The following is a 16,366-nucleotide window of genomic DNA, read 5'->3' as shown; positions in this document are numbered from 1 at the left end:
AATGTCCAGGAAATCCAAGACACAATGAGAAGACCGAACCTAAGGATAAAAGGAATAGAAGAGGGAGAAGAGTATCAACTAAGAGGCACAGTAAATATCTTCAACAAAATCATAAAAGAAAACTTCCCTACCCTCAAGAATGAGATGACCACGAGCATAAAAGAAGCCTTCAGAACTCCAAATAGGTTGGATCAGAAAAGAAATACCTCCCGACACATAGTAGTAAAAACATCAAGTGCCCAAAGAAAAGAAAGAATACTAAAAGCAGTAAGGGAAAAAGGTCAGGTAACATATAAAGGCAGACCAATCAGACTCACACCCGATTTCTCAACTGAGACTATGAAAGCTAGAAGAGCCTGAACAGACATCATGCACTCCTTAAGAGAGCACAAGTGCCAGCCCAAGCTGCTATACCCAGCAAAACTATCAATCACCATCGATGGAGAGATGAAGATATTTCAAGACAAATCAAAATTCACACAATATCTGACCACAAACCCAGCACTACAACGAATTATAGGTGGAAAACCCAATACAAGGAGGGAAAATACAGCCTAGTAAAAACAAGAAAACTCCTAAACAAGAAAACTAAAAGAAGAAAAAAACACAGACACAACTCAACCCAAAAAAGCAATAATGGCAGGAAACAGAAACAATTATTCCTTGATATCTATTAACATAAATGGTCTCAACTCCTCAATAAAGGGACATAGACTATCAGAATGGATACATAAACAAAATCCAGCCTTTTGCTGCATACAGGAAACTCATCTCAGAGACAGACACTATCTCAAAGTAAAAGGGTGGGAGAAAAACTTCCAAGCAAACAGCCACAAGAAGCAAGCTGGAGTGGCTATTCTAATATCGAATAAAGTAAATTTCCAACCAAAAGTTATCAAAAAAGATAAGGAAGGACACTTTTTACTCATTACCGGGGAAATCTGTCAGGAGGAACTCTCAATCCTTAACATATATGCTCCAAATAAAAAATCACCCACATTCATAAAAGAAACCCTACTAAAGCTCAAAAAATACATTTCACCCCACACAATATTAGTGGGGGACTTTAATACCCCACTGTCACCAATGGACAGATCAGGGAAACAGAAACTGAATAAGGACACTGCAAAACTAGCAGAGACTTTGAACCAACTAGAATTAATAGATATATACAGAACATACTATCCTAAAGTAAAAGAATACACCTTCTTCTCACCACCCCATGGCACCTTCTCGAAAATTGACCACATAATTGGACACAGAACGAGCCTCCATCGATATAAGAAGATTGAAATACTCCCATGCATCCTCTCAGATCACCATGGTCTACAGCTGGTCTTTAAAAACAACAAAGACAACAAAATGCCCACATACACATGGAAACTAAACAACACTCTATTAAAGGATAGCAGGGTCAAAGAAGAAATAAAGAAAGAAATTAAGGACTTTCTAGAATTCAATGAAAACAAAAACACAACATACCAAAACCTATGGGATGCAATGAAAGCAGTATTGAGAGGAAAACTCATAGCCCTAAGTGCTTCCAAAAAGAAACTGGAGAGAGCTCACATCAGCAACCTGACAGCACAGCTAAAAGCCCTAGAACAAAAGGAAGCAGATATACCCAAAAAGAGTAGACGGCAAGAAATAATCAAAATTAGGGCAGAAATAGACCAAATAGAAACAAAAAGAACCATTGAAAAAATCAACAAAACAAAGAGTTGGTTCTTTGAGAAAATCAACAAGATTGAAAAAGCCCTAGCCAGACTAACTAGAGGGCAAAGAGAGAGTATCCAAATTAACAAAATCAGAAAGGAAAGTGGGGACATAACAACTGAAATGAGGAAATTCAAGAAATCATCAGATCCTACTACAAAAACTTATACTCCACAAAATTGGAAAATCTGGAGGAAATGGACGAATTCTTAGACAGATACAAGGTCCCAAAGTTAAACCAGGACCAAATAAACCATCTAAATAACCCTATAACACCTAAAGAAATAGAAGAAGTCATCAAAAGCCTCCCAACCAAAAAAAGCCCAGGTCCAGACGGGTTCAGTGCAGAATTTTATCAGACATTTATTGGGGATATAACACCAATACTCGCCAAACTATTTCAAAAGATAGAATCAGATGGAATATTACCCAACTCATTTTTTGAGGCTACAATAACCCTCGTACCTAAACCACACAAAGACCCTACAAGGAAAGAGAACTTCAGACAAATCTCACTTATGAACATTGATGCAAAAATACTCAACAAAATCCTTGCAAACCGAATCCAAGAACACATCAAAACCATCATTCATCATGACCAAGTAGGCTTCATCCCTGGGATGCAGTGATAGTTTAACATAAGGAAATCCATCAATGTAATCCACCATATAAACAAACTTAAAGACCAAAATCACATGGTCATCTCACTAGACGCTGAGAAAGCATTCGACAAAATCCAACACCCCTTCATGTTAAAAGTCCTGGAAAGAACAGGAATCCAAGGCCCATAATTAAACATAATAAAAACAATATACAGCAAACCAACAGCCAACATCAAACTTAATGGCGAGAAACTTGAAGCAGTCCCACTAAAATCAGGGACTTGACAAGGCTGCCCACTCTCTCCCTACCTATTCAACATAGTACTGGAAGTCCTGGCTGGAGCAATTAGACAGCAAAAGGAGATCAAGGGGATACAAATCAGAAAGGAAGAGATAAAAACATCACTCTTTGCCGATGACATAATAGTGTACTTGAGTGACCCCAAAAATTCCACCAGAGAACTCCTAAAGCTGATAAACAAGTTCAGAAAAGTGGCTGGATACAAAATTAACTCAAACAAATCAGTAGCCTTCCTCTACTCAAAGGACAAACATGTGGAGAAAGAAATTAGGAAAAAGGTTCCCTTCACAATCGACACAAAATCTATGAAATACCTTGGTGTGACTCTAACTAAGCAAGTGAAGGACCTGTATGACAAGAACTTCAAACCTCTAAAGAAAGAAACTGAGGAGGATCTCAGAAAATGGACAGATCTCCCATGCTCATGGATTGGAAAAATCAACATCTTAAAAATGGCCATCCTACCAAAAGCAATCTACAGATTCAATGCAATCCCCATCAAAATTCCAACCCAGTTCTTCATGGAATTGGAAAGATCAATGTGCAATTTCATCTGGAATAACAAAAGACCTAGAACAGCGAAATCCATCCTCAACAACAAAAAAACATCTGCGGGAATCACTATCCCTGACCTCAAGCTATATTACAAGGCAATTGTTCTGAAAAATGCATGGTACTGGTACAGAAATAGGCATGTGGATCAATGGAATAGAATAGAAGATCCAGAAATGAGCCCTCATGTATATGGTCACCTGATTTTTGCCAAAGGAGCAGTAAAGATTCAGTGGAAAAAATACAGCCTATTCAACAAATGGTACTGGTCCAACTGGCACTCAGCATGCAAAAGAATGAAAATAGACCCTTTCTTATCTCCTTGTACAAAGCTCAAGTGTAAGTGGATCAAAGATCTCCACATTCAATCAGATACACTGAAACTATTAGATGAGAAAGTAGGGAAAACCTTAGAACACATAGGCACAGGAGAAAATTTTCTGAACAAAACACCAATGGCTCAAGCTCTAAGGTCAAAGATTAACAAATGGGACCTAATGAGATTGCAAAGTTTCTGTAAGGCTAAGGACATCGTCAAGAAAACAAAACGGCAACCAACAGAATGGGAAAAGATCTTTACCAACACCACATCAGATAGAGGCCTAATATCCAAGGTGTACAAGGAACTCAAAAAACTAGACACCAGAGAATCAAATAACCCTATTAAAAAATGGGGTACAGAGCTAAACAAAACGTTTTCAGTTGAGGAACACGGAATGGCCTAGAAACATCTCAGGAAATGCTCGACATTCTTAGCCATCAGGGAAATGCAAATCAAAACAACCCTGAGATTCCCCCGTAGGGAGCCCTTTGTGCTGCACCCAAACATGGTGCCGGCTTCCCGCCGAGAACTCAGCAAACAGAGCTGTTGCCCAGCCAAGAGACTTAATGTGCATGCACCACATAAGTCACAGCCCACCCCCGGGGCACGTGATTGATCTACAGGAGGATCCACCAATCAGGTAGCAAGACAAGTCTCCTAGGCATGTATAGCAGTGCATTTTCTCCCCCACGTGAGGAGAAAAGAGGAAGACAGTGGAGAGATTGCAGGAGACCCCACGTGGAGGGATGGCGGAGAGGTGCCACGTGGAGAGAGACTTGGTAAGAGAGATTTCGGGAGGTCCCGCGTGGACAGAGACTGGACAGAGAGATCATTCGTGGGGGACTGCGCGTGAGAGGCCGCCTAGACAGTAGAACTCGGTAGGGAGCCCCTGGCCCAGAGAGAATTTTCCTGCTCAAGAAGCCCCTGCTCAAAGTGCTGTTCAATAAAGGTTATCCGCAGAAGAAGCTGTTTGTTTTGTTGCACGCCTGTTCCTAGCGGCAGGAAGCCTGGGCGCGTGACATTCCACCTTACACCAGTCAGATTGGCCAAGATCCAAAACTCAGAGGACAGCAGATGCTGGCGAGGCTGCGGAGAAAGAGGAACACTTCTCCACTATTGGTGGGGTTGCAAGCTAATACAACCACTCTGGAAATCTGTCTGGCGATACCTCAGAAAATTGGATATAGTACTACCTGAAGACCCAGCTATTCCACTTCTGGGCATATACCCCAGAGACACTTTAATACACAACAAAGATATATGCACCACAATTTTCATAGCGGCTCTATTTATAATAGCCAGAAGCTGGAAAGAACACAGATGTCCTTCAGAAGATGAATTGATACAAAAATTGTGGTACATATACACAATGGAATACTACTCAGCCACCAGAAACAATGACTTAACCAAATTCTTAAGAAAATGGCTGCATCTAGAGAAGATCATCCTGAGTGAGATAACCCAGTCACAAAAGAACAGACATAATATGCAGTCACTGATAGTGGGATGCTAACCCCAGAGGCTTGCACTCCCCCAGAAACAACCCACAGACTGTATGAAGTCCAAGAAATAAAGAAAACAAAACAAAACAAAAAAATATTTACAAAACAAGAAAACTTTAACTATTTCCATGTTACATTTTGTTTTACATGTACTTTAGCTCATTGTAACTATTAAGTTTTCAAGGCATACAATCAAACCTTGAAAAAAATCAAGTACTGACTAAAAAATATATTCATATAGTTTTATGTAAAAATTATATTAAAATCTGAAAAAAAGTACTGACAAAAAATTGTATAATTTTAAGCAAAAAAATGTTTAAAATCTGTACATTTATCTTTGCTTTGTAAAATAAAGTTGTAAAAAAATAAAAAAGAAGATAAAAAAAAAAGAAGAAGGTGAAGAATATCAACTAAGAGGAACAGTAAATATCTTCAACAAAATCGTAGAAGAAAATTCGCTAGTCTTAAGAATGAGATGACCATGAGCATTAAACAAGCCTACAGAACTCCAAATAGGTTAGACCAGAAAAGAAATTTCTCCCAACACATAATAGTCAAAACGCCAAGTGCCCAAAGCAAAGAAAGAATACTAAAAGCATTAAGGGAAAAAGGTCATGTAACATATAAAGGTAGACCAATCAGAATCACACCCGATTTCTCAAAAGTGACTATGAAAGCTAGAAGATTCTGGACAGACAGCATGGAGATCCTAAAAGAGCACAAGTGCCAGTCCAAGCTGCTATACCCAGCAAAACTATCAATCACCATAGATGGAGAGATGAAGATATTTCAAGACAAATCAAAATTTACACAATATCTGACCACAAACCCAGCACTACAATGAATTATAGGTGGAAAACCCAATACAATGAGGGGAACTACATCCTAGCAAAAACAAGAAAACTCCTAAGAAAGAAAACCAAAAGAAGAAAGACACACAGACACAATTCTACCTTCAAAAGCAAAAATAGCAGGAAACAGCAACCACTGTTCCTTGATATCTGTTAACATAAATGGACTCAATTTCCCAATAAAAAGACATAGGCCATCAGACTGGATACATAAACAAAACCCAGCATTTTGCTGCATACAGGAAACTCATCTCAGAGACAAAAAATGGACAAATCTCAGAGTAAAAGGTTGGCAAAAAATATTCCAAGCATATGGCCCCAAGAAGCAAGCTGGAGTGGTCATTCTAATATTGAATAAAGTAGATTCTCAACCAAAAGTTATCAAAAAAGATAAGGAAGGACACTTTTTACTCATTACAGGGGAAATGTGTCAGGAGGAACTTTCAGTCCTTAACATATATGCTCCAAATAGAAAAGCACCAATATTCATAAAAGAAACCTTACTAAAGCTAAAAAAAATACATTGCACCGCACAATATAATAGTGGGAGACCTCAGTACCCCACTCTCTCCAATGGACAGATCATGGAAACAGAAACTGAACAAGGACGCAGTAAAACTAGCAGAATAATGAATCAATTGGAATTCATAGAAATCTACAGAACATTTCATCTTAAAAAAAATAATACACTTTCTTTTCAGCTCCACACGGCACCTTCTCAAAAACAGACCACATAATTGGTCACAAAACGAGCCTCAATAAATATAAGAAGATTGAAATACTCCCATGCATCCTCTGAGATCACCATGGTCTAAGGCTGGTCTGTAATAACAACAAAGACAACAAAAAGCCCATATATTCATGGAAACTAAACAATGCTCTATTAAATGATAGCAGGGTCAAAGAAGAAATGAAGAAAAAAATTAAGGATTTTCTAGAATTTGATGAAAACAAAAACACAACATACCCAAACTAATGGGATGCAATGAAAGCAGTAGTGACTGGAGAACTCATAGCTTTGAGTGCTTCCAAAAAGAAACTTGAGAGAGTGCAGAACAGGGCTCGGCCAATCTGCCACCTGGACCAGTGAAGACCCAGAGACACAGACCAGATACAAGGGAAAGGCAAGAACATATCACTGACAACAAGACGGCAAGAGGAAAGCAAAAGAGTATATCCCAAGGAAACCAAGACAACCTGGCAACTCCAGAACCCAGCTCTCCCACAACAGCAAACATAGGAATGCCAAACACTCCAAAAAAAGAAGATGCAGATCTGATATCATACATCAAGATGCTGATAGAGATACTTAAACAAGAAAGGGAGGAAAAGCAAAAAGAATCAGAAGCTTTTAAAGAGGAAACAACAAAAACACTCAAAGAACTCAAAGAACTAGAGGAAAACACAACCAAAGAGACGAAGGAATGGAAAAGGGAATTTAAAACTGAAATTGACACAATAAAGAAATCACTAAAAGAGATAACCCTAGAGGTAGAACACCTAAAAAAGAAATCAGGAGTCACAGAAGCAAGCATTTCCAATAGATTACAAGAGATGGAAGAGAGAACAGACATAATATGCAGTCACTGATAGTGGGATGCTAACCCCCAGAGGCTCGCACTGCCCCAGAAACAACTCACAGACTGTAGGAAGTCCAAGAAATAAAGAAAACAAACAAAACAAAAAAATCTTTACACAACAAGAAAACTTTGACTATTTTCATGTTACATTTTGTTTTGCATGTACTTTGTGCTCATTGTAACTATTGGGTTTTCGATGCATATTGTCAAACCTTTAAAAAGATCAAGTACTGACTATTCATATAGATGTATGTAAAATTATTTTAAAATCTGAAAAAAAGTACTGACAAAAATGTATTGTATAATTTTACGCAAAAATGCTTTTTAAAATAAATTGTTCAAAAAAAGTTTTATACACCGCTGTTTACTTAGCAAAAACAGATAACTATTCATCAATATTTAAAATGTGTTCATTGAAATAGATAATGGATCTTCAGTAATAAGTAATTTATACTTTGAATATGATATAAAATATATTCTCATAAAAAGAATTTATATAAAATTAGCATGATAAATGTATTTACAGACCTCTTTGACCTCTTTCCCACTTCTCAGTTCTTGTTTAGAAAAAAAAACTTCCCCATTTGAGGTCATGAATATTCAACCTCTTGCTGAACTGTAAACTTTCTTTTTCTTAGAACCTGTAAGACCATTGAGGGAGGAGCAGGGGAGATCTCTAAAGTTCTTAGCAAAATCCTTAAATTAAAATTTGGATCAAAGAGTTGGAAAAATGACTCAGCAGTTTAGACCACTGGCTGCTTTTCCAGATGTCCTGAGTTCAATTCCCAGAAACCACATGATGGCTCTCAACCACCAGTAATGGAATCTGATGTCTTCTTGTGTGCATGAAGACAGAGTACCCATGTACATTAATATATATATATATATATATATATTCAAAATTTAACAAAACATTACTAGTTAAAACCTATACAGAGGTAATTTTAATTGCTATTGCATGCCTATATATAACTTAAAATCAACTTCTGTATTTCTTCTTCAGACCAATTATAATTTTAAGAGCAAAATTTAACATGCATAAAACAATAAAATCCTAAACTTATTTTTAGAAACCATGCTGATTTCTTACAAACTATTAAAGAAAATTGGGACATGCAAGCTGATATTCACCTTATAAATTATCTAATTATGTAATGTGGCCAAACTATTCTTGCAGTGATGCTAAGTACAAATGTAATTACTTTACATCAACAATCTTTATTTAACCTTCTATGTGTGTGTGTGTGTGTGTGTTTTTAAGGCTAAGCAAGCTACTGAAAGCAAAATTCAGGTAATCTGAATAAATTAAATGTTGGCTCCCAGACTGAATTCAGTAAGATGTTTAATAAAAATGCTTCTCGTGATAGAGGAAGCTCAGAATCTAGACGTAGCCCGAAAGTCTCCTCCAAAGAAGATGACAGGGTAAAAACAACTAACTCCCTCTGGATTGTTGTAACAGTAACTACTGGGCAAAAAACTGCCCCAGGCTTCTCTTGCCACCATGACCCTGCCCAAACTGTGGACAAGCCGGACACTGGAGAATTGACTGCCCCTCTTTGCCTCACCCTGGTAAGCCAGTCTTTCAAGTTCTTCATCCACAGGAAGTCTCTGATCCTCTGGGTCTGGCAGCTGAAGCTAATAAAGCTCTGTGTAGCAACAGAAGACATAATGCTGTCCTTTGTCAAAGATCCATGACCTCTGCTCCAAAGTCCACCTTCTGTCATTCTAATGGATACAGAGGACTTTGGGTTATGATTCTCACCCAGTTTTATTCTTCTCCGATTTCTGATGTTAATGGCTAACTGTGGCTTTCTTGGTTTGACGACAGCAGGGACAGATGCAGCTGCCTGGTCAGCCTATTACACATGTTTAAAAAATCAGGTTTTGCTTTGTCTACAGCTATCATGTCTCCGGTTTAAAAAGGTAGGATGAAGAGGCTGAGTGGAGAAGGCCCCACGCCTTAAAGAACAGTAACTACCCCTGTGGCTCATCAGCATGTCTTCTGACCTGGACAAGAAGAAGGCAGCCAAAAGGAAAAAGGCTGCCAAGTTCCACAGCAGCCCTGAAAGGGACGTGAAGAAAATGGTGATGCTGTCACATAACCTCAGGTGGCAGAGGAGAAAAATCAGAAGGCCAATGGCAGAGAGACCACAGGTAATGAAGAAGTAAATGTGGTGACCAAGGAGCGGAAGAAAGCTGCTGCTCGATCTGTCACAGGCATTCTGGCCTCACACCCCAACAGTACTGACCCCCACATTATCACCTCTCACTCAGCTGTCATGGTCAAGAGCTGCTCAGCAACAACACACTAGCATTAAACTCTGGCCAGTGTTATGGCCTCATTAGCTTAAATGGGATTGGAAAGCCCATGCTGCTGGCTGCTACTGGGAAACTTGAGGAGCCCACCCCCAAGCACATGGACACCTAGCATCTGACCCATGAGATGCCTCCTCCCTAAAAACCATTCTTTTTTTTTTATTTTTAATGACTTTATTTTAAAGAACAAAGATAAATGTACAGATTTTAAGCATTTTTTGCATAAAAGTATATAATACATTTTTGTCAGTATTTTTTTTTCTTAAGGTTTGATAGTGTGATCAAGATCCCACCAGTTACAATGAGCAAAAAGTACATGTAAAACAAGATGCAACCTGGAAATAGTCAAAGTTTTCTTGGTGTGTAAAGATTTTTTTTTAACAATGAGCAGACAGTACATGTAATACAGAGTACAACCCGGAATTTGTCAATGTATTCCTGGTGGGTAAGGATTGAGCATGACTAATTTTTTTTGTATTGTTTTCTTTTTTTTCTTGGACTTCATACAGTCTGTGAGTTGTTTCTGGGGCAGTGCGAGCCTCTGGGGTTAGCTTCCCACTATCAGTGACTGCATATTATGTCTGTTCTTTTGTGACTGGGTTATCTCACTCAGGATGATATTTTCTAGATGCAGCCATTTACTTAAGAATATGGTTAAGTCATTGTTTCTGGTGGCTGAGTAGTATTCCATTGTGTAAATGTACCACAATTTTTGTATCCATTCATCTTCTGAAGGACATCTGTGTTCTTTCCAGCTTCTGGCTATTATAAACAGAGCTTCTATGAATATTGTGGTGCATATATCTTTGTTGTATATTAAAGTGTCTGTGGGGTATATGCCCAGAAGTGGAATAGCTGGGTCTTCAGGTAGTACTATGTCCAATTTTATGAGGTATCACCAGACTGATTTCAAGAGTGGTTGTATTAGTTTGCAACCCCACCAACAGTGGAGAAGTGTTCTTCTTTGTCCACAACCTCGCCAGCATCTGCTATCACCTGAGTTTTGGATCTTGGCCAATCTGACTGGTGTGAAGTGGAATCTCAGGGTTGTTTTGATTTGCATTTCTCTGATGGCTAAGGATGTCAAGCACTTTCTCAGATGTTTCTCAGTCATTCGATATTCCTCAGCTTAGAATGTTTTGTTTAGCTCTGTACCCCATTTTTTAATAGGGTTGTTTGATTCTCTGGTGTCTAGCTTTTTGAGTTCTTTGTATACCTTAGATATTAGGCCTCTATCTGATGTGGAGTTGGTAAATATCTTTTCCCATTCTGTTGGCTGCCGTTTTGTTTTCTTGACAGTGTCCTTAGCCTTACAGAAACTTTGCAATCTCATTAAGACCCATTTGTTAATCTTTGACCTTAGAGCTTGAGCCATTGGTGTTTTGTTCAGAAAAATTTCTCCTGTGCCTATGTGTTCTAAGGTTTTCCATACTTTCTCATCTAATAGTTTCAGTGTATCTGGTTTAATGTGGAGATCTTTGATCCACTTACACTTGAGCTTTGTACAAGGAGATAAGAAAGGGTCTATTTTCATTCTTTTGCATGCTGAGTGCCAGTTGGACCAGCACCATTTGTTGAATAGGCTGTCCTTTTTCCATTGAATGTTTATGGCTCCTTTGTCAAAAATCGGGTAACCATATAGGTGAGGGCTCATTTCTGGATCTTCTATTCTATTCCATTGATCTACATGCTTATTTCTGTACAAGTACCATGCAGTTTTCAACACAATTGCCTTGTACTATAGCTTGAGGTCAGGGATAGTGATTCCTGCAGATGTTTTATTGTTGTTGAGGATGGATTTCGCTATTCTAGGTCTTTTGTTATTCCATATGAAATTGCACATCGATCTTTCCAATTCCATGAAGAACTGGGTTGGAATTTTGATGGGGATTGCATTGAATCTGTAGATTGCTTTTGGTAGGATGGCCATTTTTAAAATGTTGATCCTTCCAATCCATGAGCATGGGAGATCTTTCCATTTTCTGAGATCAGTCTCAATTTCCTTCTTTAGAGGTTTGAAGTTCTTGTCATACAGGTCCTTCACTTGCTTAGTTAGAGTCACACCAAGGTATTTCATAGTTTTTGTGATGATTTTGAAGGGTACCTTTTCCCTAATTTCTTTCTTCACATGTTTGTCCTTTGAGTATAGGAAGGCTACTGATTTGTTTGAGTTAATTTTGTATCCAGCTACTTTGCTAAACTTGTTTATCAGCTGTAGGAGTTCTATGGTGGAATTTTTGGGGTCACTTAAGTACACTATCATGTCATCGGCAAAGAGTGATGTTTTTATCTCTTCCTTTCTGATTTGTATTCCCTTGATCTCCTTTTGCTGTCTAATTGGTCCAGCCAGGACTTCCAATACTATGTTGAATAGGTAGGGGGAGAGTGGGCAGCTTGTCGAGTCCCTGATTTTAGTGGGATTCCTTCAAGTTTCCCACCATTAAGTTTGATGTTGGCTGTTGGTTTGCTGTATATTGCTTATATTAGGTTTAGGTATGGACCTTGGATTTTTTTTTTCCAGGACTTTTAACATGAAGGGGTGTTGAATTTTGTCAAATGCTTTCTCAGTATCTAGTGAGATGATCATGTGATTTTGTTCTTTGAGTTTGTTTATATGGTGGATTACATTGATGGATTTCCTTAGATTAAACCATCCCTGCATTCCGGGGATGAAGCCTTTTTGGTCCTGATGAATGATCGTTTTGATGTGTTCTTGGATTTGGTTTGCAAGGATTTTGTTGAGTATTTTTGTGTCACTGTTCATAAGTGAGATTGGTCTAAAGTTCTCTTTCCTTGTAGGGTCTTTGTGTGGTTTAGGTACGAGGGTTATTGTAGCCTCAAAAATGAGTTAGGTAGTATTCCATCTGATTCTATCTTGTGGAATAGTTTGGAGAGTATTGGTGTTATATCCGCAATAAATGTCTGATAAAATTCTGCACTGAACCTGTCTGGACCTGGGCTTTTTTTTTTTTTTTTTTTTTTTTTTGGTTGGGAGGCTATTGATGACTTCTTCTATTTCTTTAGGTGTTATGGGATTATTTAGATGATTTACTTAGTCCTGGTTTAACTTTAGGATCTTGTATCTGTCTAGGAATTTGTCCATTTCCTCCAGATTTTCCAATTTTGTGGAGTATCAGTTTTTGTAGTAAGATCTGATGATTTCTTGAATTTCCTCAGTTTCAGTTGTTATGTCTCCACTTTCCTTTCTGATTCTGTTCATTTGTATACTCTCTTTTTGCCCTCTAGTTAGTCTGGCTAGGGGTTTATCAATCTTGTTGATTTTCTCAAAGAACCAACTTTTGGTTTTGTTGATTTTTTCAATCGTTCTTTTTGTTCCTATTTGGTCTATATCTGTCCTAATTTTGATTATTTCTTGCCGTCTACTCTTCTTGGGTATATCTGCTTCCTTTTGTTCTAGGGCTTTTAGCTGTGCTGTCAGGTTGTTTATGTAAGCTCTCTCCAGTTTCTTTTTGGAAGCACTTAGGGCTATGAGTTTACCTCTCAGTACTGCTTTCATTGCATCCCATAGGTTTGGGTATGTTGTGTTTTCATTTTCGTTGAATTCTAGAAAATCCTTAATTTTTTTTCTTTATTTCTTCTTTGACCCTGCTATTGTTTAATAGAGCGTTGTTTAGTTTCCATGTGTATGTGGGCTTTTTGTTGTCTTTGTTGTTGTTAAAGACCAGCCTTAGACCATGGTGATTTGTGAGTATGCATGGGAGTATTTCAATCTTCTTATATCGATTGAGGCCGTTCTGTGTCCAATTATGTGGTCAGTTTTCCTGAAGGTGCCATGGGGTGATGAGAAGAAGGTGTATTCTTTTACTTTAGGATGATATGTTTGGAAGATATCTATTAATTCTAGTTTGTTCAAAGTCTCTCTGCTAGTTTTGCAGTGTCCTTGTTCAGTTTCTGTTTCCATGATCTGTCCATTTGCGAGAGTGGGTTGTTAAAGTCTCCCACTATTATTATGTGGGGAGAAATGTATTTTTTGAGCTTTAGTAGGGTTTCTTTTGTGAATCTCTGTGCTTTTTTATTTGGAGCATATATGTTAAGGATTGAGAGTTCCTCTTGACAGATTTTCCCAGTAATGAGTAAAAAGTGTCCTTCCTTATTTTTTTTGATAACTTTTGGTTGGAAATTTACTTTATTCGATATTAGAATAGCCACTCCAGCTTGCTTCTTGGAGCTGTTTGCTTTGAAGTTTTTTTCCCACCCTTTTACTCTGACATAGTGTCTGTCTTTATCTCTAAGATGAGTTTCCTGTATGCAGCAAAAGGCTTGATTTTGTTTATGTATCCAGTCTGATAGCCTATGTCTCTTTATTGGGGAGTTGAGACCATTTATGTTAATAGATATCAAGGAATAGTGGTTTCTGTTTCCTGCTATTATTGCTTTTGTAGGTTGAGTTGTGTCTGAGTCTTTTTCTTCTTTTGGTTTTCTTGCTTAGGAGTTTTCTTGTTCTTACTAGGATGTAGTTCTTCTCTTTGTATTGGGTTTTCTACCTATAATTCGTTGTAGTGCTGGGTTTGTGGTCAGATATTATGTAAATTTTGATTTGTCTTGAAATATCTTCATCTCTTCATCTATGGTGATTGATAGTTTTGCTGGGTATAGCAGCTTGGGCTGTCACTTGTGCTCTCTTAGGGTGTGCATGATGTCTGTCCATGCTCTTCTAGCTTTCATAGTCTCTGTTGAGAAATCGGGTGTAATTCTGATTGGCCTGCCTTTATATGTTACCTGACCTTTTTCCCTGACTGCTTTTAGTATTCTTTCTTTGCTTTGGGCACTTTGTGTTTTTACTATTATGTGTTGGGAGGTATTTTTTTTTCTGGTCCAACCTATTTGGAGTTCTGAAGGATTCTTTTATGCTCATGGTCATCTCATTCTTGAGGGTAGGGAATTTTCTTCTACAATTTTGTTGAAGATATTTACTGTGCTTCTTAATTGATACTCTTTTTTCTCTTCTATTCCTATTATCCTTAGGTTCAGTCTTCTCATTGTGTCCTGGATTTCCTGGACAATTTGGGTTAGGAGCTTTTTGTTTTTTGCATCTTCTCTGGCTGTTTTGTCTATGTTTGCAATGTTGTCTTCTGCCCCCGATATTCTCTCTTCCATTTCTTGTAGTCTATTGAAAATGCTTGCTTCTGTGACTCCTGATTTCTTTTTTTAGGTGTTCTACCTCTAGGGTTATCTCTTTTAGTGTTTTCTTTATTGTGTCAATTTCCGTTTGAAATTCCCTCTTTCATTCCTTCATCTCTTTGGTTCTGTTTTCCTCAAGTTCTTTGAGTTCTTTGAGTGTTTTTGTTGTTTCCTCTTTAAAAGCTTTTGAATCTTTTTGCTTTTCCTTCAGTTCTTGTTTAAGTATCTCTATCAGTATCTTGAGGTATGATTTCAGGTCTGCGTCTTCTTTTTCTGGATTATTTGGCATTCCAATGTTTGCTGTTATGGGAGAGCTGGGTTCTGATGTTGCCAGGTTGTCTTGGTTTCCTTGGGACATACTCTTTCACTTTCCTCTTGCCATTTTGTTGTCAGTGATATGTTCTTGCCTTTCCCTTGTATCTGATCTGTGTCCCTGGATCTCCACTGGTCCAGGTGTCAGATTGGCTGAGCCCTGTTCTGCGCCCTGAAGTCTCCGCCTGGTGGAAACAGAAGTTCCAAAGTTGTGTTCCTGGTCCCTGGATCAGGCAGGCCTGGGTGTGCGCTTATCGTGTGCACTCTGCAGAGATCTCTCTGCTCCCTCACTGCCCAGATCTCCTACTCACCATTCTTTAAAGCTTTAGGAGCTGCTGATCCCCTAAAAACCATTCTTGTCATGTGCGGTGGAGGTGGACAGAGAGTAGGCCATGCTGGAGAGAGGCTGGGCTCATGGGGATATGGAGTGAGAAGTCCATGGAACTCTATGAACATGTGGAAGAGATGGATACTGACAACAAGAAGATGAGGGCCTCAAGCATCTGACACCAGTTGGATTTCACACCTGCCATGCAGTGCAGGAAGCTGAAAGACTTCAGTGGTGGCTGGTGGATGAGAGCTTCTCTTGCTAGAGCCCTTTTTATTCAGTTTTTCATGATGCATTAGACAAGCCTACCACCCACCTGGACCTGAATGCTTCTTGCATGTGGCTGGAGACTTTTGGGTGTATCCTGGTTCATGTGTCTCATTCCCAGACATTTCTGGATGAGGTTTATACCAATATCATCCCCATACACAACAAGAACTTGAGCTCTGCTGGGGTAATTACAATGAGAATGTAAAGACATGGCTGGATTTGGAAGATAACCAGATGAAGAGGATTCACTGGGGAGCAGGACCAGATACTACACATGAAGAACTATGTTGCCAGGTTTGGCCATGGCAGTGCCAAGCTGACTGGGCAGGCTCAAAGCAAAGAGAAAACACTACAGAAAATGATGGCATCCATTTTCCCATTTGTCCTTGCTTTTTAGCACTGGTTTTTAAAGCTGCTGCCTGCAAAAATTCTTTCTTTATATAGCTAAACTTTATAATATCTTGTTCACGTGGCAGTATGTCTTTATTTTCCTGGCCCAAATGGAAAGTTTTGGCTATCTATTATACTTCAGCAGATAATGCCATTTGAAAAGATGAAAAGATAATGCAGAA

The sequence above is a fragment of the Micromys minutus genome (assembly GCF_963924665.1).
Source record: "Micromys minutus genome assembly, chromosome: 6".
Lineage (NCBI taxonomy): Eukaryota > Metazoa > Chordata > Mammalia > Rodentia > Muridae > Micromys > Micromys minutus.
This window is presented reverse-complemented; position numbering follows the sequence as displayed.